This window comes from Neolamprologus multifasciatus, chromosome 17 (genome assembly GCF_963576455.1).
Source record: "Neolamprologus multifasciatus chromosome 17, fNeoMul1.2, whole genome shotgun sequence".
NCBI classification, from domain to species: domain Eukaryota; kingdom Metazoa; phylum Chordata; class Actinopteri; order Cichliformes; family Cichlidae; genus Neolamprologus; species Neolamprologus multifasciatus.
The window spans coordinates 28012598-28038223 of record NC_140455.1 but is presented as its reverse complement, the minus strand read 5'-3'; the positions used below and the strand labels follow the sequence as shown (position 1 = coordinate 28038223).

At 39.1% G+C, this 25626-nt stretch overlaps 1 long non-coding RNA gene across 2 annotated transcripts; it reads left to right on the top strand.

Moving 5' to 3' along the window:
- Positions 1–80: 80 nt before the first annotated feature.
- LOC146499550 (uncharacterized) lies at positions 81–24232 on the top strand. Of its 2 annotated transcripts, none has more exons than XR_014870287.1 (5): positions 81–863; positions 11919–11997; positions 12183–12234; positions 14561–22137; positions 22484–24232. It is a non-coding gene; the product is annotated as an uncharacterized LOC146499550 (long non-coding RNA). The 2 variants fall into 2 exon arrangements; XR_014870286.1 differs by having other exon boundaries at positions 12183–12238; positions 14575–22137.
- The last annotated feature ends 1394 nt before the right edge of the window (positions 24233–25626 follow it).

The following is a 25626-nucleotide window of genomic DNA, read 5'->3' as shown; positions in this document are numbered from 1 at the left end:
CTAGTGATGCTTTCAAGTGCCTGCCGCGCAATCGTAACAGTAATACAGAAGAACTGAAACTACAATAACAAACGTGCACATAAATACTTCGTAGACATTGTTTCATTGTTTTCTTTAAACTGATTCTAGTTAATAACTCATTGACGATGTGTCAACATGACATAAATATTAAACATATCTTCACTTTTTATTATGTCAGTTTTTAAATTCTCGATTTTTTTAATGAACCCCTACAAAACTATTGAAAATAAACACGTACTATATTCAGAGCCTTTATTATGTTTTTTGGTGAGGGAAAAGTAATTAAAAATGAATGAGAGCATGTAAATATGAAACATAAAGTTTATCTTAGTAAATAAAAGATCAAACTAAGTAGTTTTTGGTGATTTTCCACGTTTAGAAAACCTGGACGTCACTAAATGTCCAGTTTAATATAACACGGACCCTTTTTCATTGCGATGAAGCCCATAGCTTACGATTCTGCAATGAAAACTAACTTTTCCTGTATTCATTGAACGCCACATAAGACCTGTCGAACCACGCCCCTTTCTATTCAACGGCGGCAGGCGCCAGAAGATGGTCGTTATTCAAAAGTGGTCTAATCCGGTTTGGCAACAAACAAACACGAAACCACAAAAAATTAAAGTATCTTTATTTTGTGTTAATAAAAGCTACTCCCGTACTCAGACCCCATCATTACCAAGTAAAAAAAAAACAACCCACCCAAACAAACAGAAACCCCCCCAACAACAATAGGCTAGACCAAACCAAGATTTACATTTACTGTAATTAGCAACTCCTGTGGTCCTGTGACATAGAGATGCCAGGCTGCTTTCTGTAATGAACATAGATTCTTCGAAGAGGTTAGTTGACTAAGCTGTTACGTGTTCATTTTCTCGTGTTTATTTCTTTCCCTAATAATACACAACTAATTTGCACAACTTTAATTATGAGACTCGTGCAAAGTTTTATGCGGAAGCATAGCAAGATTGGGCAGTAGCTGAAGGATAGCATTTGAACCGGTTAACACAGATTACAGAAAATCATCAACCCAGATCAGTGATAAAATCGAAGAAAATTTGAATTCAGATTACACTGTCAAGAGTTTTGCTATGCCGATTTTAAAATAGTGAAATATTTTCATAGTATCAGTTAAGACATGTCTATCAGATTACTGCCTTGCTTAATAGTTAGCAATTTTTTTAAAATAGATAATTACGTTTAATATAGTATTATATGTGTAATAAAATGGAAGATATGCATCATAATATTGTAAAACGGCAACAACAAAAACTTAAAAGAAACATGAACCTATAAGATGCACGCTACAGGGTAAACATGCAGCTTTTTGTATTTTATTTGTTAGAAATCTTTTATTAATTTGAATTAAAGCATTTTTGTGCAACTCAAAAATAAAGTTAAAAATTAATTAGGTTTCTTTGTTGTTTTTAATACCAACCATTCAGTGCTTCTGAGCTTTCTGCAGCGTTCTCTGTATTGGTGGCAGATATTAAAATGAAGTTTAAGATACTGCAACCCTGAACACAGTTGGTATCTTAAACACCTGGTGGGAGAGTGAGCTACACGGATTAAAGAGGCACGTTTCTCGTGCACTTATATTTAATTTCATACGTCCTCATGGGGGCAGTGTTGCATTACAAATCAGTCATGGAGCTGAGCTCTTCAAGTTTGTTGTAACAGGAGATGGCAGTAGGGCATCATTGATACGGCTCTCTGCAGGTGCCCTGGCATGTATTCAAGATGATGGATGTTTTACATTAGTGTGTGATGACAGCAGCTTATGTTTGTGTCTCACTAAATGTCAGCAAGTATCATATTAAAAAATCTGGCAGGAGAGCTGCAGAGTGTGATCCTGCGTTTTACAGCTTCCATACTGTGTAGCTGACCTTCAATCCTCGCTGTCTCACTGTCATCCCTCTCTGTCTTACTTTGCTTTCTACAGACAGACATGTGTTTTCATTGTTTCCTAAAGCTTCACAATGGATCTTTATATAGAAAGAAAAAGTGTGTGTGTTTTCTTTGCTGTTCCACACAACATGCGTTGAAATTTTAAGAAGAATTTGTTGGATTTTCTTTGTGAAAAAGTCAACCTTTAGCTATATTGTTTGCCTGGACTTTTATTCAGTTTTCTGACTCAGGTCATTTAAACATACTTTTTTGTGGTAACTAACTTGCACTCTGGTGCATAGATCATTTTAGCAGAGTCATAACTGCTCACAAATAATTTTTATGCCATTCACAGAAGTTGTTTCTCAAGGGCACTGCAGTGTGAAGTAATATCCTTTAGATAGGTGATGATGTCACATAGATGGACTGAAAAGCTGGAGAATGTAGAAGAAGCAAGGTGCTATTATTTGGCCCTATTCTACTTTCTCTATCATGGGCTATGGTTGGGTATAGATAAGGTTTACAGCCTGGGGGTCTGGAATCAATAATGGATGTAATTGGTGAGCTGGAAGTGAGGATAATTGAAGGTAATTGTGTGGACCGTCACCAGCTTTGTCGAGAGGTCAAGTTATCGAAGACGAGAAGATGGCGGGGATGGTAAATCCCTCTCTGTCCCCTAGACCTCCTACTGCATACCTATTGTTTACAGCATTACTTAGTAATAACAGTTTTGCATTTTATTGACTTTCTTTTTCAAAGCTGAAACAATAGTTCCAAGAATAAGGTGTTTGTCTTCACGTAAGTTGTTATATTTGCTCAGAAAAAGCTATATGACCTTGTAGTAAACTAGATCTTTTGCATCTTTGGGCCTTTTGGTGTAAAGGTACAATTTACAGATGTTAGATTTTAAGGTTGTGCTGTTTGTAGTGGACACTTTACAAGCACGTTGTCACCATTCATACTCTCAACTCTGTATAATGTCAAACAGATCAGATATTTCCTTGTATCAGCAGCCTCACCCTTCTGCTGTTCAAACTTTCTGTTTATGAGGGGGACCCAATTAGAAGAAAGTGGCTTGAAGTTACAGTAACCTGTTTCAGACACTGCATAGCCTGAGGGGCTGCATCAACGCCTAGTATAAGATGATTTTCATTTCTACTTGACTGGATTACTGCAACGTCCTTTTTGCAGGGCTTCCTAAAACAACTTTCAGTAAGCTGTAGCTTATTCAGAAGTCTGCTGCAAGGGCATTAATGGAAACCAATAACAGATACTGGCTTCCAGAATCCTACAGAATTGATTTAAAAATATTTTATTTATATAAACAAATCTTAAATGGTCTGACAGTTAATCACTTTACATCCGAGTTTGCCTTCTTAGATCTTCCACTGCCAAACTGTTAGCTACGCAGTACTCCTCACAGAAAAAAATTGGGGATGCAGCTTTTGCACATTATACCCACAAACAGCCTCTCCCTCAAAATATTAGAGAAGTAGACTCTACCGCCAATTTCAAGAAACTGTTAAAAACACGCTTTAAATCTGGTATTCAACTAGTATTTCCACTTAATAATAATACCACTGTCAGTTCTGGTGAGTTGTCTGGGAGATACGGCGCATAGTTCTTCTACTTCTAAGTTTGCTTTTTCATTATATTTTTCCTTGGGTTTTTTGTGGGACTTTATGTATTATTTATTTTTATGTATGAGCTGTTTATAAACTCGTGGGTGTGCATATATGCATTTTTAATGGGTTGTTCATTTGTTAAATATCTCTTTTAATATATTTATCAACCTCCTTAACCCCCAGAAAAGCCCTTTCAACCCATACATGTTATATTGGGCTATACAAATAATTGAAGTGGATTCATGTTTATTTTGAACAGTGAATCATAAAAAGGCACGGTACTGGAGTGCAAAGATAAAAAATGGAAATTCTGGAAAACAGCATAATAGATATCAGTCTTTTAAATTTTTATCTGGAAGAAAATTGTGCAGCCACTTCATTTAGTCACTTAATATGTGCATGTTGTTTTCAGTTTTTTGTCAGTACAACCAGTGCAGTTGTAATGCTGGCCCATAAAGCAGTGAACTGATGCACTATTTTGGCAGACTTCATTAAGAATATGGTGTAAAATGGTGTAAATGTTTAATTTAAAAATGTCTGCTAGTCAATATAATTCAAGAATCACAGTGCAAAAACTTATGGCCAGTGCATATGTAGATGCTCAGAGTAACTGGTATGCTCTGAGTCTCTTTGGCATTGTGTATTGGACTAAAGCAACTCATAGAATATTAATTAAATTCTCTCATAGATTCTTTTCTCCCAGTGAACTTTCCAGGGGCAGAGAAGTGTTTTAAAGGTGAAATGTTTTCTATGGTCAGCAGGGGGCACTGCAGTACTGTGCATTAACTCAAATCTCAACCTCTGCAAAAACTTCACTGGTGCTCTGCAGAGTCATGGCCACTGAATGATATGACACTTTCATTCATATTTCACTCTAAGAACATTCAGCGATTACTCCCATCTTATAGCTTGGAGTAAAAGGATTCCAAGATCTGCACTCTCTTATCTTTCTGTAGATTATATCTGCTTTAACACCGTAGCATTTTACATTCCAATTGGTGTTCTGTTTCAGATAATGCATTTTTGTTTTGAGTTGTCATTAGTGATAGATAAATGAAGAAATGTATCTATCATAACCTCGAACACACTATGGTTGTGTACTCAATGTAAAAAATAACATTATTGTAGTTCTGCTCGTCTTTGACAATGCAATGTTCAGTATAGACTTCCTGTTAATTTTTTTCTTACTTTAAAAAAACAAACCAATATTTTTATGTAAATAAGATTTACATTTTCATTGTAGGTTATAGTCCCTTAACGTACTTAAAGAACCTGTTGGATGCATACTGTAGATACCATTTAACAGCTTGACAGTATTTCTAAGCATCACTTGTGCAGCTGTAAATGTTTAAATTCTGAATAAAGGTGTCTTGTACCAACTCTGGATGTACTTACTTGAATATATTATAACTAGTTTAGTCAGAATGGCAGAAATAAGCCTCCTCCCGAGGGTGGCTGGGCTCTCCCTTGGAGAAAGGGTGAAGAGTTCAGTCATTCAGGAGGGACTCGGACTAGAGCTGCTACTCTCCCGCCTCAAAAGGAGCCAGTTCAGATTTTTTTGGGCATCTGACTAGGATGCCTTCTGGACACCTCCTAGTGAAGGTATTCGGGGCATGTCCTACCGGGAAGAGGCTGCAGGGCAGACCCAGGACATGCTACAGATATGATGTCTCTCGGCTGCCTTGGGATCGTCTTGGTGTGCCCCTAGATGAACTGGAGGAGGTGGCCAGTGTTACGTCCCCTGGCTAGTCTAGGGGGTGAAGGGACGAACATAAAGGTGGATAGTGAAGGAGGAGCCAAGATGGTAACTTTAAAAGGTTTATTTAATGCTGGTGATGAGATTTGGGTTCAGACTGAGGTATAACTTCAGGGAGAGCCAAGGCCAACATAACAAACAAAACATCCCTGATGTAAAAATAAGAGAAAGTTACCTAACTCCAAAGAAAACAAAATATACAACCTATAACCATAACCTACCTAACAACACATAAACAGGAGAAAACGGGATGTCAAAACAAAAGGCAGCTGTCCCCTACAAGCAGTCTGAACATGAAAACAAAAATGCACATACAAGCCACAAAGGCATGCAAGCCTGCACAGGTATGGCAATCAAAATGGCCAGAGGGCACAGCTCCACAGCTCCACAGGCCTTAAGTAGTGCTCCGCTGATTAACAATTATCTGAGCAGCATCCAATCAGGACAGAGGAGGTGGGGCCTAGACGAAACAAGGAGTTAGTAGGGAGAAGAGACATCCTCCTGGGGAATGTAACACCAGGAAGAGAGGGAGTGCTGGGTTTTTGTGTTTAGACCTGGATAAGTGGTAGAAGATGAATTGATTGGTAGCTTAGTTAGTTTAATGTTAGCATATGAAGCAGCATAATTGCAGAAATCTCAGGCCTTTTTAAAAAATGTTTTTTTCTTAGAACTGTCTTAGAGCCTACAAAGAATATGTAAACATTTCAAAGTGAACACAAGAAATCCAACAGGAGCAGTGGTTGTGTTGACAAACACAAACGTGAAAAATTTTAGGTGCATTTATACGGCATCAGTCATTTGCTTTGATGTTGCAGCCAAAGGTTTCCAGGTGATCACACAACTTCACAGTCCTCCTGTCATTGGTTGGCTCAGAGGTACAGTAGCTGCTCTAGGATTCCTTCTTGTAGTTCCGACTCCCTGGGGGAGCCGCTGAAGGATGTTGTCAGTGATGAATACTCTTTGTAATCTAACGGGATATTAGAGTGGAAGTGCTCAACATTCAGCTGGAGGGAAAGGGGAACAGAGGGAGAACATTTACACAATCTTATATACATGGAAACCATGAAGGGACTTGGTATTGATTATATGTTTTGACTCTAGTATTTCTGTTTTTGCTTTCTACATGTTTCAGTCTTACTTTAATCATCTGCTCCTCCTCTTTCCTCCACCCTCCCTTCACTGTTTCTTGTACTATGTATTTTGATTACAAGAATTATTTTCAAAACAGAGTTGGGGCAACTATTTGAAAAAGAGCAATTACTACTTTATATAACTTTGGAAGACATCAGGTGTATTTTCACTACAAATAATCAAGTCAAGACTTTGCCTTTATTCTTCAGGCACAGCTTGTTGTTAGACGAAACTGGAGTATGGAGAAGATCATCATCAAGGCAGGAAAAAACAAGCAGTAAATGTAAAGGCAAGAGGCTGAACTATCAGTAGACTGTCTCTCAAGTGTCTATTTCCTTCTCCCTTCACAATGTGTTCCCATGCTTAATTGGAAATGTAGTGTAGGTAATGAACCCATTTATAGACTCATTACAATATTCTGTGCTAGCAAAAGGTATTGTGCTGAGACACAGGACAAGAGCTGTGGAGAGGAGAGATTAGAATGGAAAGAAGTGAATACATGAAGGACATTCATAGATGGGAAAATATGAGACTAAATATTTTGACATTTTAAAAAAAGAAGGGTATCTCACAGGTGTACTTTTGTGTCTTTGTGCGTCCTGATTGTTGTGATCAAGATAATTGGGAACCTGTCACCTTGTGTTGTACAGTGAATGCTTGCTGAGAAACATGGAGATATAGCCATGTTGCCCCATGTCATACAAACTCAGTTTTTTGGATTGCAAGATTCAACACCACGACAAAAATCTTTTAGAGCAGGGCAACCTTATAGCAGTAACTGGTAGCGATCAGAAAAGGTGAAATCGATGAGAAAAAGAGAAGAAATATGCAAGGGTTTATCTCCACTCCTCACTCTGTGCTATACTTGGCTTAGTTTGCTCTTGCTGGGAGTTACAAGGTCAGATTATCAACACTGTCATCTTTTATCATCAGTATTCCACCACCTATGCTGGTTGGATCCTGACTAGCCAAAAAAACATGTCTAGGAGAAAGTAATGGGGACAGAAGGGTACACATATAATAAATTTTTTTTTTTTGAGCATTCATTCATAGCTTATTTTAGTAAATACTATCTCACAATCTTTGCGATACCTCTCATCACATTTGCATCATCACAAGAGTATACTAAACTTTACTGTTATGTTTCATCCAAGCCAGCTAAATTTTCACATAAGTGCTCACTAAGCCTCAGCGTAGTTGAAATTCTGTTTGCACAATGTTTGAGAAAATTTTATTAGTTACAAGCTGTGTACTAGAACTACGACCTTAACTTGTGATGATGAAGATGAAATACAAAGCAGAGTAATGGATTCACCTGCCATTTCCTGTTTTAAATCAAATAACCCATGGTTAAATGCTTGGGAGAAGTGCATATTTTGATGCCAGCGACTCACTCTGTCATACTTAATGGCACAATGTTTTCTCTTTGACTTAATGAGCTTCATTAAGGTCTGACTCACTAGTCTTCTGAATTTTGTTTTTTTTCTTCCCCCGTCTTATGCTAATTCAGTAACAGGAATTGCTGTTTTCATGCTGGGTAAAGTGCTACAGTGCACATCACTTCTTTGCTAATCTCTTACTTGACCTGTTGTCTACATAGTGCGTCTTGTCCATGTGCAGGGTTATGAGTACACCCATTATTCAGTAGCTTGTAGAACCACCTTTAGCAACAATAACTCAACGTAATGGTTTTCCATATAACTTTATCAGTCTCACACATCATTGTGGAGAAATTTTGGCCCACTCCTTTCCATATTTTTTAAGTTATTTGAAGCTTGGCATTGACTTATGCACAGCTCTCTTGTCCCACCACTGCAATTAATCAGGTCGAGGTCTGGACTTTGACTTGGCCATTGCAAGTGGGATCATTGGGATCATTCTGCTGTTGCAGTATAGTTGTCCATTAACCCACTTAAATGTGTGATTGTACAGAATTTTTTGTTTTAATAGTAACATTTTTGTGTGTGTGTGTGTGTGTGTGTGTGTGTGTTTAAAAACACCCAATCCATATGTATTATATTTACAGTATTAGGGGTGGGGGAAAAAATTTATACTGTGTAGTATCGTGATATTTTGTTTGCCAATAATGAATCGATACAGGGATAGCAGAAATCGATATTTTGTTACAAAAAACGTTTTTGTGGACTGGAACATGCTCTGGCTTCAGAGCATTGACTGTAGAAAACATGGAACGTCTCTATCACCCCCTGGTGTCTGGCTGCAGTATAGGTCATAAACCCCGCCTCCTCCATGTTAGCGGATGGGACTGGGGTCAGACTAAAATAAATTAATTCTCCTTAGATAATTTTTTTCCAAAGATTCTTTCTTTTGTTTTCAATAGTTGTCATCACGCTGATTGATGTTCAATGGGTCTCCTTTCCCATAAGTTTGATTCTAATTCCTACCGTGGTGATGTTAAATTGGGGTGAAACGTCATCATAAGAGCTTTGACTGACAGCTGCAGTCACGGAGAAACTTGCGTATCTCTGTTCGCGAATAACAGATAGAGCGTAGGCTCTGAGAGGACGCCCAGCCTTTACGCTACGAAAACACGACTGAGTGTTTTAACCTGACAGCCTGAGGTGTTCTTCAGTAAACTGGACTACCCGACAGAATTACCCGAGGCCCCGCTGCACTTTTTCGGTAAGTCAAACGTGTTTGTAAGCTAATCCGTAACTACCGTCCTTAGCTAGCTCCTGAGACCTAGCTAGCTAAAATGAGCACTCGGCTGTCAGGGTTCGTTTAGCTGTGCAGGTGACTGAATTTACTAAAGAAATCAAGAGAAACGCCCCGGGCTGCTCAGTCACTAATTACTGTTACTGTACTTTTATTACAAATATTGTACTGTAAAAGCAACAGGCTGCACCCTGCTTCAGCTCCTGTGCAGAGCTGAATATTAAATATGGGCAAACAATAGCATGTTTTCAGTCTCTTGCCACATCTGTAAAGACAGTAACAATTTTTTTTAAAAGCTTGTACTTCAGTAACTCCTCTTTAATCAGGAACTATGGATTAAAGTACTGTAGTGTACTGTAATACTGAAAAAAATGTAAGAGAAGAACTTCAGATCCTGAGTGTGTGAGGACAGAAGAATCAGCTTTATTTCAATATTCAGGGATAAAATTTATATCTGAGTTTGATGGTTCTGTTGTCTTTGTGATTACAGGAGCTGCCCTCAGATTCAGACCTCAGCCCCATCGAGTGACAGCAGACAGATCATCCAACATGTTCACGTGTTAACTGCAAAATGAACTGATGAAAACAGTACAAAGGTTAAAGTACCACATGTGCTGTAGTGAAAGCTGCAGCTGTTTTATTGATAAAGTTAAAGACAAAAAAACAAAAGGATTAATCACTCATGTAACTGTGTCACTATATATCAGCATTAACATGACCTCAGTTTGGTGTTTCACAAAGCTGCTGATCTCAGACCTGCACAGCTTCCGTTTTAAACACTTGATGTACTCAGCTGCATGACGAGCATATGAGATTTTCTCTTAACACAATTAAATAAAACCCGATGAAGGTCAAAGGTCGTCACTTGTATGTTGAACTACAAACTTGTCATCTGGAATTCTTTCACAGTTTTTTGCACATAGTGTGTTATTTACCATAAAGTGATTCAGAGTTATTCATATCAGAGTGGTGAAGATCATGAGTCCTGCTTGATCAATGCGATGAGCTTCAGTCTTCCTGGTGTTTCTTAAATGACGCCTCTTACAGCGGGTCAACAGAACCTATGGCACAGGACAGCTGTGATGAAAGAAAGGGAAGAAGTTTCTCCAAACCTCTGGACCCAGGAAACCCAGCTTGCTCCTGATGGTCTCCCTCACTAGTTTCCCTCCAAGGTGAATGTAGCTGTTGATATAATATGGACTCTATTATTGAATGAAAAGAACAAATTAGACTACACTACTGAAACGTTCTGCTGTTGTTTTTAAAGTCTCCATGTTACCAGGATGTATAGGGCTCTGAAGACTTAAACGGTTTTAGATCCATTACACTCAGTCTTATGTTAAAATCTCAAAGGACAGCATTATATTTTTGATATTAACAGTAACTCTGGGCCTCTGTAGAGTGTGCAGCTGATCTCATCGCTGTCTAAAAATGGATAAAAAAAACCCCCACAAGTGTTGAAGACCATTAAGAGTAGCAGGTGTGTAGCATCGCTAACTAGCTATCAACAAGCCTCCAACACAGTGCGTATGCTAGCGGCTAATCTAACTAACGAATTAACAACAGAGTGATTGTAGAACTATAAGATGATAAGCTGTGTGTCTTTTTTATAACAGTGACATGGTTGTATTTACCTTAATTAAACGAGTCGTCAGTCGCGGTAAACCAGCAAAAAAACTCGAGCAGCCGGGCTACGTAAAAAGTGTAGGGGGGCGTGTTTGCGGTCACGTCCAGCGGGTGTGTGGGCGGGAGCGTTACACAGTCGCTCCACCTCAAGTCACTACTGCGCAGACTCTGGCTCCAAATTTGCAAGATGGCAGCCTCCACAAGCGGGCTTCATTTTTGCACAATGGTAGGAGGCGGGGTCGCGTCGCCATGTTTTCTACAGTCAATGCTTCAGAGCATGTTGATCAGCTCCTTTTTCTGAGCAAGAATCCTGACATTCCTTCACTGTCCAAATGTGTTTAACTTTTTTTTGGCAGCAATAAACATGTTTTATTTTAATTAAGTTTAAAACTTTTTTATTTAATGTAAAATTATATTTTGTTTTAATTTACTTTCAAATTCTTCAGTTGCTGAATGGGCTGCATAGTTTTCATAAATTGCATCGTTCAGAATAGCTATAATTGTACCAGATGGTTGCATTCAGTTAAGTTGGACTAGACTGTAATACAAACTGTTTAGTTTGTCAACAATAAAACTGACTGAAATGAGAGAAAGACTGAGTGTGAGACTTTGATATTAGATAAAATGAATATTGATAAAGTTTACCTTTATGTACAGAATCTGAATATCGCAAAATATTTTTAAAAAATTGCAATAATATCGTATCGTGCGTTAAGTATTGTGATAATATCGTATCAAGGGATATATGGTGATTCCCACCTCTACTATTTATAATGCCATCTACAATATAGTTCTTGATGACCCTGATGAAGGCCACAGGCCGAAATGCAATGCTTAATAATAAAGCAACCCTCTAAAAAAAGTCATATTAGTTCTTTTTTTTTTTTGTTGTACTGTCATGAACTTTAACATTTAACATGCTAAATGAGGCCCATAGAGTCTGAGATGTAGCTTTGCTATATCTGGGCGATACTGAGGCATTTTGTAAACACACACTTGAATGCTGGCAAAACTTGTTCTTTTAAAAAGGACATCAGGACATCAGATTAGCAGCAACTAGCTGCTACCTACCCCCTTATTTCTGTGGAAGCAGTAAGGGGGTATTTAGTTTTTCATACAACTGCACAGATTCCTGTGAAACTTTCTTTTCATGATTATATATTCAAATCTATTTTTATTTATTTTTTACATTCAAGCCTTCACACCGCAACCACTGAAACATCAAGAATCCGAGACGCTGATTCATTTAAAGCTGGAGGACAAACAGCTGACGAGGTATGAAAAGTAACTCTGCTTTTAAAGTCCAGCCACTTTGACTGTTTGTATATGTGTGTGTACTTGTGCTGTCCTTGCTCTAATTGACCAGCTGTGGCTACGTGTTCGGCCTCCTTAAAACCCCCATTGATCCCACAGCCGTTTCACAACAGGCCTTATTGCTTTGCTTGTGCCCTCTGTTTCAGGCGTCTGCAACACCCCTGAAAAGGAGTACAGGAAATAGTGGGGACTGAGCAAGTGAGTGTGCAAGAACTGTGGTGTTTGAAGTGGAGGGGTAGTAATGAAACTGTACATTAGGATGGATATTCTAGAAGATCGGTGTGTTTCGCCACTTTATGGTTTCCAAATCCTATTCATTGAGTCAATGAAAACTACGATACGGCATGCAGGAGTCGATAAATTGATATTTGCATAAATGAGTTAGTAAAGATTTCTGATGACATAGGCAGTGTGCAGAGAAACATCCCACATTTGCAGTTATTAAAATATAAATCTTTTCTTGAATGTCAAATTCAGTGACAGTAATTTAGTCTAAGTGGAGTATATCAACGTATTCTCATTCAAAATATATAATTGCAGGGCTAAATGGGTGTTAAGTATTCTGAAATGCATGCCGTGTAACCTCAAGGTCTGGGTCTGGCTTGGCCAAGAACCATTCGTCACCCCTTTTCCTTTCTTTCCCGTGTGCCTTATAAAAGCAAAAACCTTTAAAAACAAATAGAATTGTAATTGCTTTTAGCTGTGGGCTAAGGTCAAAGAATGTGCTACTCTCAAACTTGGCTGGCTTTGATTGCAAGCTTAAGCACATTTTCAAGGAGAGAAACTTGGAAAAGTCTTGGTTAACAGAATTCCATCTGTTTTATAGTCGATACAACAATGGAGATCTGCCAAACACCGCACACCTCACTCTGTAATGTTATACAAACTTTGACCTTTCTCCCTCCAGGACTGTTCTCGGGGGTTGTGGGTCAGGGTCAAGGCCATTAAAGCTGGCTTAATAAGCTGCTGAGGCCTCCATCTGCCCAGCCCCCTCCTACTGGTCCATGTGAGGCCTGAAGGTTCAGAGTCAGCAAAGCTAGAATCTGGTCCTGTCAGCAACCTTCAGAGATGGTTTGAACAGCGTGTCTCGATGGTAGTCTGTCTTTATTTTCGGCATGAATGATACTTGCTGATACATGCTGATCCCTCTTAATGTGCAGTCATACTCATGAAGCAAGATTTTTTGGCATACTTGCATGAATCCTCAGATTTTTAATATTCTTTGAATATTAGCACATTTGGCACTTTCTTACTGGTATTTTCGAAGCAACTGCCACTGAGTGTAGTGTAGACAGCACAGGAAGCTGAAGGAAATGGCACATGCATCAGACTGATACTAAAAAGAGAATAATAATTGCTGAAGAACTGCTAAAAAATGTTGCACACTGCCTACAAGCATATCAGCGCTCGCATGGACCCCTAATTTGATACGGTATATTACCATTACTATGGAGTTTTATCTGCTCAGATAATGGTTGATTTCACACTGAACAGAGAATATTTTGCAAATTGTTCTTATCAATTTCATCACTTTTTGGGTATCCAAACATGTAAAATTGATATTTTACCATCCTGTGTCGGTAAGAGTTTTTTTTGTCCCGATGAATGTTTAACATTTGAGTTTTTGAATCTACTTTTCAAACCGCTGGCCTATTTGCGGGATTATACATACCAGCCACCAAGATCAAATACAGTTCTTTTAACTGTGTCATCATTATTTTAGTTTTACTTTTGTCTTGTGGCTTTAGGATTGTTTATGTCCCTATATTTTCTAGTCAGAAGAGCATGAAAATAATAGAGCAGTGCAATCGCTGTGGTATAGAGTTATAGGTGTAGACTTGTTTCTTTTGACTAGGTTTGGTTTGGTTGTGTGTGTGTATGCGAGAATGTGGCACATCAATGGTCCAATCAATGACCACATCACCACCACAAGTCTTTTTGTACTTGTTTTATGGTACACTTTGTGTTAGTTTCCATAAATGTTTGTATACGTAAAGGGGTGTGCAACCAACGCAAACATACTTGCTTGCAGTCTTCCAATGAAGCAAAGAGCATATAGCTGATAGATGAGGCTTTGCATAGGTCAGATGCTAACTGTTTGAAAAGTGGACCACAACAGAGGAGGGAGTGAGAGTAACGTTCATAACAAAAATGACGAAAAATGAAAAATATTCTAGAATATTCTATTCTATTGTTCTAATAGAAGGATAAACTTTATTAATCCCAGAGGGAAGTTAAGTGGTCATAGCAATTTCAAAGCAATTGTATAAAGTGAATTGTAGAAATAGAGATATAGGTAGGTAAATGTAGAGATATAAATATAATACAAATATGAAAGGACACAAGTATTACCCTAATGTTCCTTGGATATTAAAAGATGTTATAAGGCCACAGGTGTGCAAGTATACATTGTGGCGTAGAGAAATGACAGAGTCCTCTTCAGTAATGTGGGTCTCACTCAGGTGGATGCGTTAAATAGTCTAATAGCAGCAGTAAGAAACGACCTCCTGTCTTGTTCCCTCAGGCAGTGAGGTCAAGGGAATCTGTTCCTGAAAATGGTCTTCAGATTGTCCAGGATCTTATGGAGGGTCGGAAATCGTCTTCCACGATTGGCAGTTTTCCACAATTCCATGATATAACCAGAACCAGAAACTCAGATGGTGGCTGCAGTACAAAGACACTTTTCATTGTTTTTAACATTTGGTGGGGTTTTTTTTTCGTTCTTCTTCGTTCTTCTCTGCAGCTGACAAGGACCAACAACATCAAAAGCAAGATTAGCCCACAGACAGGTTGTTGGTGATACTTTCCCCTAGTGACAGTAAACAGCTGCAACATATAGACAGTAGCCTAATTAAAAGCGGTCTTTACTCTCCTTTGTCTCTATGTACTTACTTAAGATGGAGTTATTGTGAATTCAGTCTTTTTTAAATGCTGTGAGGGAACAACATTAAATTTGAAAAGAACAAAAAAAACCAAAAAAAACCCAACATCTATTTTGAGTCAAAGATGAACTGATTTAATTTTGGTAGTCAAAGGTCAAGGTTACTGTGACCTCTCAAAATTAATTGTTTTTCCCATAACTCAAGAATTCATACATTCAGTTTTGACCGAATTTCACGCCACTGTGTAATAGGATAACGTGATGAACTGGTAACATTTTATAAGCAAAAGGTCATTGGCCTACATTGCTTTGATTGTGTTCTGCAAAAATACCTGTCTAGTTATAATTCAACACCATGAGTCACAGAACTGAAGGTGAGATGGTGACTATATTTCAGTTTTGATGCTCATTTAGTGACACTACTTTGGGTGCACTCCTATTTAATGTCTTCACTGCATACGTTATTCTGAGGAGTCAATGTAATGAGAACATACCACATATAGCGCTTTATAAACATGCTGCTTTGTTAGCACGTCTGTTTAAAAAGGTGCTGTGTGTCACTCGTTTTCTGAAAGTACTTGATAGAAAATTAGGAATGCAAATGGAAAAAAACTCTAATACACTGATCCCCTTCGTACATGTTTAGTACTGCAGTTTGTTCTACAGTGTCTTACTCTTGTGAGTCGATGCATTTTTAATGTGGACTTATTTTCAACTGAATAATTTAGTGCTTGGTCAGCAACAGGGGTGATCCAGAATCCATCTGATGGGGTAGAAAGAGCATGAGGGGAAAATCCAGATGCAGAAGTTTGAATGGGCCTGAAAATGCATACTGGAGCACAGCGTACATGGGTCATGTCTATAGGAGGACAATGTTTGTAGAATTAGATTTTTTTTTATTTGTCTGCTAGTAGATGCTGTGCTATAGTGGTGCTCTTAGCAGAGAGCTGTTAACTGCTTAAAACGTAGTGATTTGTTTTTAGGCAAACTGAACTTTCCTTAAAAAATAGTCTTTAGTCTATTATTATATTGTTGTAACAATGCTTCTTGGCAATAAATCATATACTATTGCAAAGCCTGTTTATTTCGCCATAAATAGTGCCACATTTCTAAGGAAAATTCCTGTTGTTTTGAGATTCTGGTACCCCAGGTGCTGACAATCAGGTACCTGATTGGTGCTTAATTAGCAGCACCTGTCAGCATGGACACCTGCTACAGCGGTCAGTTGGTGTCTGCTCCATATTCGACTGATCTGGATAGGGCCCATGTCAAAGGGCAGCTTCAAGCTGGTGTTCAAGTTGTAGCATTATTTGTCTACAAATTGAAGGCCACGTTCAGTATAACAGGGGATGTCAAAGACATACCGTGAAGTGCGCAACCCAAGAAGACGACACCAGAAAGAGACAGTTTGCCTACAGATCGTAAGTGCTGACAGGGAGAGGGAGGAATCTTCTATGGATTTGCAGTCAGTGCTTGCAGGATGATATCGCAGACCACACTCTCTTACCAGACAACCTGGAACAAACTGCACACATCTCTGGTCTATCAGGCGTGCTAGGAGACCCACCATGACTGCCCTTCACTGTTGGGCTAATTTGCCCCAGAGCTTGGACATGTGGAGGACCATTATGTTCAGAGACGAGTCCAGATTAGGGTAAAAATGTGGAGAAGATGCAGGGATTGCTATACTGTTTTCTTTACCTTAGGGTAAAGATTTTGATAGGGGCATTGTGATGGTGTGGGGGGTCATCTCTTTCACTGGAAAAACAAGGGTTGTGAACATTGGAAGCACTCTCAATGCAAAGAGATATCCACATTATATTCTGTAACCGGTAGCAATCTAATATCTCCACAGTCCGGGACCGAACTTCATCCTCCAAGATGACAACGCTCACCTCCACAGAATGGGCTTTATCAGAGGCTACCTCGAGAATTTGTGAGTCAAGAGGATGGAAAGGCCTCTCTACAATCATGACATCAACCTCATTGAACAAATGTGGGATCAGCTTAGGCGTGCTGTTCATGCCAGACTGACCAACATGACCACATTGGCTGACTTGCACCAAGTGCTGGTTGAAGAATGGGATGCCTTCCCACAGCAATGTGTAACCAAGCTGGTGACCAGCATGAGGAGGTGCCAGGCTGTGTATTGTTCTTTTACTACGAGGCGCCAGTGAATAAGTTGGTTTCTTCAGACTTAAACCATTAATATCAATAAATGACACTAAAAAAGAATCAATTGCAGAATAAGCTGTTTGGCATTGGGAGAGAAGATTTGGCAGGTTTTTCATGGGTGCAATGGGGAAATAAGCAGGCTTTTTCAACAGTACAAGATTTATTGTTACAACAAGGAATGATCAACCAAACACAAATTTTCAAAGTTTTTAATGCCCATATTATTTGTTATGAAGAACCATGTCATACTCATATAACACTGAGAGAGAAAGAAAATATAGTGGACCTCTATGACACAGGTAAACAAGTTATATCAGGGTTTGGATTTGCATACTTGTCAAAATCATCATTTTTAGATTAGGTTTGTTAACTGTGAGCTAAATGGGGGGAATCACCAAAGTTTTCTCATTTCTCTTTCCTAGCTCCCTTCATATCATACAGACAAGAGTGTGTTCGTTTGTTTTATTGCATTAGAGCATTATGTAAATATGTATATTGCCAGTCTCTTGAGGGAGGCTGCACTGATGGGGCTGAATAGAGCATCCGGAGAGGGCAATTTAACAGGCAGCGATGAATGCCCTGTAACATATGTCATCTTGTCTCACACACACAAGTTGATGTCAACATCATGATGCAGAAGAGCGGGTAGGCCCATCTGCGGTAGGGGTAGACCCGGGCATCCGGAGCGCTTCGTTTCTTTCATTTACCACGGCTGGGCGCTGAGTACAAACGCAGGGTTTGTGAATGGCCTGTTGTTAATGAGGTCTCATTCGGTGCAAGGAGACACCCAGGGCTACCGCTTAGTGGCATGCCCTCGGCCGACATGAATAACAAAAGGCAGAGTGGGATCATTAGGCCCCCGGATGCCCGAGGGGTCCGGCACTTTAATCACGTTTGCGTAATGAATGCAGCTGCTTTGAATCACTGCTTATTCATAATGTCCACAGATGCAGTTGTAATGCAGCGTTAATGTTACTGCTGATCTGCCAGAAGTCGTGGGTCTGTGTGTTCACAGACAGGGGCCACTCTGTTGGTTGGATAGTGTAACAATGGTATGACAAGCCTAGGGTCACGTTAGATTGATCAACACCCAGAGATTTCTTCCTTTGCCCTCATGAGTATGGACAATGCAAATTCAAATTTTGGCATATGGCTTAGGGTCACAGAATGAGGGTTACTTCACATATTATGCAATAGATGGCGTCTACATTTGCGTTTTCTTGTATTTTCAATGGGCATATTCTGAGAAGAATCCCTTTCTCCACAGTTTTCACATAGTCTCAAAGTCTCTGACTTTCTGCTGAGAGTGCAAAGTCTGTTTGAAGTGATCCTGCAACTTGAAAGTATGATGAATTGTGCCAGACTCCAACAGTTAATGATCAGACAGTTTATGTTTTTACATTCACTAAAGAAATGAATGGCACATCACTTTTCTTCCTTTGTACCAAACTATAGCTCGAGAAAATTGCTGAAATTTCTATCCTTAGGTGGAGAATTGATAACATGGTTTGTTTGCTTTTATGGAACCTCACAAAACCTTTGTGATCACATCCTAATGAGTGACCTTTTCCCATTTGTCCTCTTCAGAGACACATTTATGCCAGCACCAAGCTTTTCCCTCAGCTGTGGTCGTAAACAGCGTGTCAATCTCATCTTTTTGATGTTCTCTTAACGCCTTTATGCTATTTAAAAAGACACTGAGAATTTCTATATGTAGGGCTGCTCAATTAATCGAATTTTAATCACGATCACGATCTGGGCTTTCAACGATCATTAAAAATGACTGAGCCAATTATTAGCCCCTCCCTCGTGCTTTACTCTCTCGCTGCTCCGAGTGACAAATCGAGCGCACCTCTCTGCATTTCGAACACGTGTCACAACAATTAAGAGCAGCGGTCTCCAACCTTTTTTGCGCCACGGACCGGTTTATGCCCGACAATATTTTCACGGACCGGCCTTTAAGGTGTCGCGGATAAATACAACAAAATAAAACTAGTACCGCTACCGAAAAAAAGAAAATTTATTCATAACACACTGAGAAGACCCAGGAAAACCGAGTAAACAATAAAAACGATAACAAAATAACGCCGAAAACCGATAAAACCCCTGAAAACTATACATTTCACACCTGAGCCTCAACTCTTGCGGCCCAGTACCAAACGACTCACGGATCGGTACCGGTCCGAGGCCCAGGGGTTGGGGACCGCTGATTAAGAGGACCAGAGGGAAGCTCGGAAAGCTAAGCAGAAGTTATTTGGAGAGGAGAGTGATGCTGTTGGTTGAAAAGAGAGGTAAAAAAAACTTCAGTGGTGTGGAAACATTATGGGTTCGCGGAGTCAGACATGGATCAAGTAGACATAGTGTGTAAACTTTGCTATGGTGTCGTAGCTGCACCACAGAGCAACACTGCAAAGTTCACTAAACATAGATGTTTACATTTTTCATTTATTTTTTATATTGCAAACATTTGCACTGTTATCAGTATTTGCACACTATTTTATATATTTTTTGACAATCTTTAAAGTCATTATTCAATACATTGTTATTGTTAAATAAATATCGTCAAATAATAGAGATCTCAATTTCAGTGAAAATAATTGTGATTATCATTTTTGCCATAATCGAGCAGCCCTATCTATATGTTAACTTGTCTCAAAAGTAAATTCAAATGGATAATCTTGTCAGTTGGCCAGTCCTGGATCACGTGCACTTCAAGGCATCTGTCTCTTTGACTCTACTTTTCTTTCTCTTTATAGTTATCATTGAAATTAAATTGTGCCAAAGGGATTTGGAGTAATTGTGTACAGCCCCTTAACAATGTACATTAGTTTTTGGAGTATAATGTTGATCACTGTCTCCTTTGAGACCATTGCATGCCTGCTTTCCGTCCATGCCAAGGCATCTGCCTTCTCACTATTGAAAGTTAGAATTAATACTCAGAAGGAGATCCCATCCTAAATGGGTAAATTAATTCTGTTTGGTTTAAGTCCTCAAGTACATCTGGACTGTCTAAAGGGACGAGAGCAATGGCTGCTGTCTCAAATCCCATCTTTTGTGAAGCCCAGGTCTGTGCGTACAGACACACTACGCAAGCATAATGCCTGCTGCAATTTTATCTCGATTTCTGTGTATTTGCATATGCATAGGCTGAATCATTGTTGTCATTTTAATGAAGAGGGAAAACTCCCTCACAGGCAAATACAGCTAAAAGAGACCATTTTAATGGCAGACATGCCTTCATGATCAGCTTTAATAGGCAGCTTTAAAGGGGAGCTGCATTGAAGTGGAGGATATTTAGGAAAAGCTTAAAGTAGCTCATAAACTGCTTAAATCCTTGAACGTTCACTGTCATTATCCAAGATGATAGACAAAAAGCATTCAATTTCGAGTATCTTTTCCCCTCATTATCTCCTGTCACCCTTACCCTATTTGTGATTTCTGAAGGAAGCATCTGAGTGATGCTGATGTATGAACAAATCTAAGTACTTTTTATGTCTTTCTTTACTTTAAAGGATGGTGTTTTGCACAGACATACCTGTTGTGGTCTGCTTATTTGAAGTTATACCTGAAGAGTGATGTGAATGTGTGGAAAAGTGCAAATCGTAAACGTAAGGTGCACAATGATCTCTTTGTGGAGTTCTATAATAGCAGTGCAACTTTGCTGTCTAAACAGCTATCATACTAAACATGTCCTAATACTGTTACATGCCAAGGTCTGTGAAATAATAAGTTGGACAAATGAGAAGAGTGCAAATCCTTATGGATAAAGAGAGGATACTAAAACCACTAAGGCAAGTGTAGTTGATTTTGATTTGATATTCTGAGATGGAACAGAGCCATCACCAGGGTGTCAAGACATGTGCTGGGACCAGTGTGACATGTTAGGATTACATTTTAGACTTTCACGACATTAGCACGCATCTGCTGCTGTCTCAGTGTCAGACACTACAGGTAACCTTAACTGTAAAGTTAACTTTGGGAATGTTTTGACAGCTTGAAAAAGGCCAATAGAATGCTGTCGAGTAGTTCTGATGATGTTTTGTTTCATTGGGGTCATTCTTTTCAGCTCATTGGCACTGTGCTGAACTTCTATTATATATAAATCTTATATCTAAATAAACTGCTTGTGGAAAGATGCTAATATCTATACTGATATGGACCGTGTAATGTGTTAGGAACAAAAAGATGACAGAATGTATGATAAAATAAAAATTATCAACCTACAGGGGCTGAATTCAGTGACACACCAGAAATTAAAATGGAAAAAATGATGCATCAGGCATCATAGTTAATTTTTGCCAAAATTTCCTTGCAGAAACTTAAATTGCTACTATGGCTCCCACATGCTTGTATGCATGCCTGACAACATTGCGGCATGCTCCTAATGAGACAGCAGACAGTGTTTTGGGGATTCTCGTCCCAGATCTGGACCGGGACATCACTAAGCTACTAGACAGTCTACGGTGCAACATAATGGGGTTGGATGGACCAAAATGTTAGGATGTTTCTGTTGGATTTAAGTCAGGCAAACATAGGGACTAGTTAAGGGTATTAATTGCTTCACCCTCTAGGAACTGCCTGCATACTCTTGCCAGATGAGGCCGGGTATTGTTGTGCAATAGGACAAACCTAAGACCCACTGCGATAGTGTAGGGTCTGACTATGGGTAAGGATTTGATCCTACTAAGTAATGGCAGTCAGGTTACTTTTGCCTAGCCTGTAGAGGCCTGTGTTTCACTCCATGGATATCCTAGTGGTTGACCTCCTGGTTGGTTCTGGTAATCTATGGGAAATGCAGATTACGTTTCGTGGTGCCAAGCAGTGGGCTAGGGCCAACTATAGCACGCTGGGCTATTAGACCACCTTCATGAAGTCTGTATCTGATTTGTCTGAGACACTGACACTAATACCGCTGAAGGTAATTTTGTAGGTTTCTAGCAGTGCTTATCCTGATCATCCTTGTACAAAGGAGCAAATACAACTCAACAGCAAGACTTCTGGCAATGGCACATATTGATGCACCATTCTGGGTTGACACATCATCAGTTCAGGTATCTTCTCATGCTAAAAAAAAAAGAGCAAAAAATGTAAAACTAATCCTGTTTTGGGATTTGTCTCATTTTTGCCCCTCTAGTGCACCTGCTGTTAATTTCATCAACACCAGAGCAGCTGAAACTGATTACCCCCCCCCCCCCCCCACTACTTAACTGACCAAATCAATATCCCATAGGTTTAACTGACTCTGATTATAAAATGTTCCTTTAATAGTTTTGTGCAGTGTAACTGACACTACAATTAGTCTACTTATGTTACTATGAGGTATAATTACCTTATGATGACCTAAGTACATGTATCCTACCTATATATGCTTACCTAATGAAAACATTTTAGCCTTTGCAACATTGCAAACACATTTTTTTTTCGCAATTGCAAACTGTTTCAAACAAAAAAGTTAAAGCGTACTTCAAGATAAAACAAGGATAATATGTTGGATTATGTCAATTAGAGATGGCACGATACCACTTTTTAATGTCCGATACCGATCCCGATATCATAAATTTGGATATCTGCCGATACCGATATGAATCCGATATTTTGTAATCAATAAAACTGTTTTTTTTATAAATATCTTGCTGCATTTTGTAAAAGTTCATAATCAAGTTTTAAAAAACAAGAGACTGAAGCTATTCTGTCATACCTGTATGCAAAAAAATACACTGCACCCAAAACATTTCATAGTTCAGCAACACTGATCAATCTAATAAATTTAAACCTACAACATCCCCCCTATTCTGGTATTTTTCTGGTATTTTAAAGAGTACTTAGGTTGCTTAATATTTCCACTATCTAATAGGGTTGCCAACTCCCAGCAAAAATATTAGGGAACCACCCCCCGCCCTCCACCTCATGATGCTTAATCGATGTAATCAACTTAAATTTAATGCAAGTGTAAGACAAATGCACAGAAATCAATTATTTTTCTACAATAATTAAATAGATTCAACATCTTTCTTCAACAGAATTGCAGACTGCACAGATACCTTCCCAAAGGAAAAAGTACTATAGCTTACTAAGGTGTATATATGACTTATTACTTACTATATACAATAATGGATTTCTATACATTTAATCAGATGACCACTTTTGTTGTAAGATTCAGATAATTATTTATTCAAAGTTTTTAAAGTGACATAACAAAGAAAAGTATTTCTTTGTGCCCCCCTTTCCCTGTTAATGCCCTACCTGGGCCCCGTGGCAAAACTTTGCTAGACCCGCCCCTGCACAGTTACCAACCGTCAGCTATGTAAAAAAGGATCCTGGTGTTATTTATCTCTCAGAAACAGTTCATAACTTCCCTTCAACTCACCCGTTCAGCTCTGATGATTCAGTAAGGACATCTCCTGGTTTTATATTCATGTTTCACTCTCACTACATATCCAAACGGATATCATGACCAGCAGCTTTTACAGCCGTGGCTCCAGCAAACCTCAGCTGATACTAGAAAGTAATATTAAATACATTCTAACAACAGCTTATCACGCTTAAACATGCTGCTGTTGTTTATCCGCTGGTCTCCTCTTCTAGCGCAAATTGGGTGATAAACAAACAAGAAAGACGGGACTTGCGGCAGAAAAGCCGATTAGCTGATCATTGATCAGTTTCATGTTTGAAGTGGTGGTGATGATTGTGATCGTATTGGTTATAGCCATGATGTAAGAGGTCCTATTGAATGACTCCCACTATTATGCTAGCATGTGTAATACGGTCAGTGCTATGAACTACTGCTTTATTCACATATTTCATGCTTTTAATGACCATGGTTCATAATGGCCATGTTGTCATAATACTACTTTCATTAGGCAGTGAGTAAGATTAGATTGCCCTGTATATGAGTATGTATGAGCCTCCTTGACTTTCCAATTCTTATTAGTTTGTGCTGAAGTATAATTTTCTTTCTGTACTTCACATGTTACTATAATCTCTGAATGTTGATTTACTCACTTATGTTCTGGTTTATTTCTATCTATTTGGCCCAACATCTGCCCCAGTTTTGGTGTGGATGTGTGTGTGTTTTTCTATTTCCTTTAGCGAGGCCAACAAGCAATGTTTGGAAGACTGACGATGCTGAGGTGAATTAGACATGTCACTGGGGTTTGCGTTTTATTTACTTTGTTTTGGAAATATTCCTTACTGCTTTATTACTTCTTTATAACTATGACTTTTCACATTTTTATTTTCCCAAAAATGATCCCTATTTCTTATTATATGGCTCTCACTATTATTTATTTAAGTAGGGTGACTTTTCCGTGGGTCGACTAGATATTAAAGTTACGTAGGAAGCAGGTTCACTTTTTATTTTTTTGCGTCTTTGGAGAATGCTATATAATTTTCTTCAGTAAAATGATTATTCTTTGTTTGTGCCTGGCGGTAACTAGTTTATACTTTAGTATTGGAGCATCTATAAAAAATATAAAGGGAAAACAATAACAGTGAGACACACAGGCTGACAAAATACAATACACTTTTGGCCTCAGGAATCAGCAGAATGAGCTGACTGCGCATAACTAAGTGTTTACAAATCTGTACAAATGGGAAAGTTTCTTGTTTGCAGCAGTTTCGCATATTCAACTATTTAACATGTTGTTATTAGGTAGGTCCGTAATCTGGGTTTGTTTTCTGTTCAGATTTTCCACACCATTGGGAAAATAAAGTAAAACATTAGTGAACAATGCTGTTGGCTATTACAGAGAAGTGATGGTTTGAAGATGAAAATTTCAAGTATGATTTTAACATTGCCTTTGACATTTCAGCCAGGCTCAATAATTCATTGCACACATCAGCTTTGCGGATTTACAAGCCTATCAGTTGTTTTTGGTTTGCTTAATTAGAACAGGAAGGAAGACATTTTATTCATTAGTATGCAGCCACATGTTTGTTAAATGGTCTCTCTAACCATGTGATGCAGTGCCTTTATTTGATTATGCTTTTCAAAACATTGTCTGAAAAGAAGAACAATATCTGGGTAGTGTTTTATGTTTGGCCTCTGTGTCATAATCATAACATATCTTCTAAGTTTAGTCAATTGAATTTCCCTACCGTTTATGTAATATATGATGTTGTGGCGGACCACCAGGTGGCTCCACTCACACCCAAGTTGAAGGGAAGTGAGGGGTGGAGATTTTGGCGCAAGGCACGATGCCCACAGGACACCGCTGCGGCCGCTGTATGACGGCCCATTCAGGGTTATCGAACCGGGCCAGAAACATTTTGTTTTGGATTTTGGGGGTCGAAGGGAGACTGTGTGTGTTGACAGACTTAAACCTGCACATGTTCTTCCGGACAGTAATGTAGTGCCGGCCCAGGCCCCTCGCCGTGGCCGCCCTCCTTCGATGGGGTTGACAGACTCTGGTTTTCCCCCCAGGACTACCCCCGGACCACCGGCGTTTGAGCCTTCTTCTGCCTTTCCTGCTCGCCTTCACCAGCCTCGTTCACAGGATGGACCTTCCTCTGCCTGTTCTCTCCCTCCCAGGTTC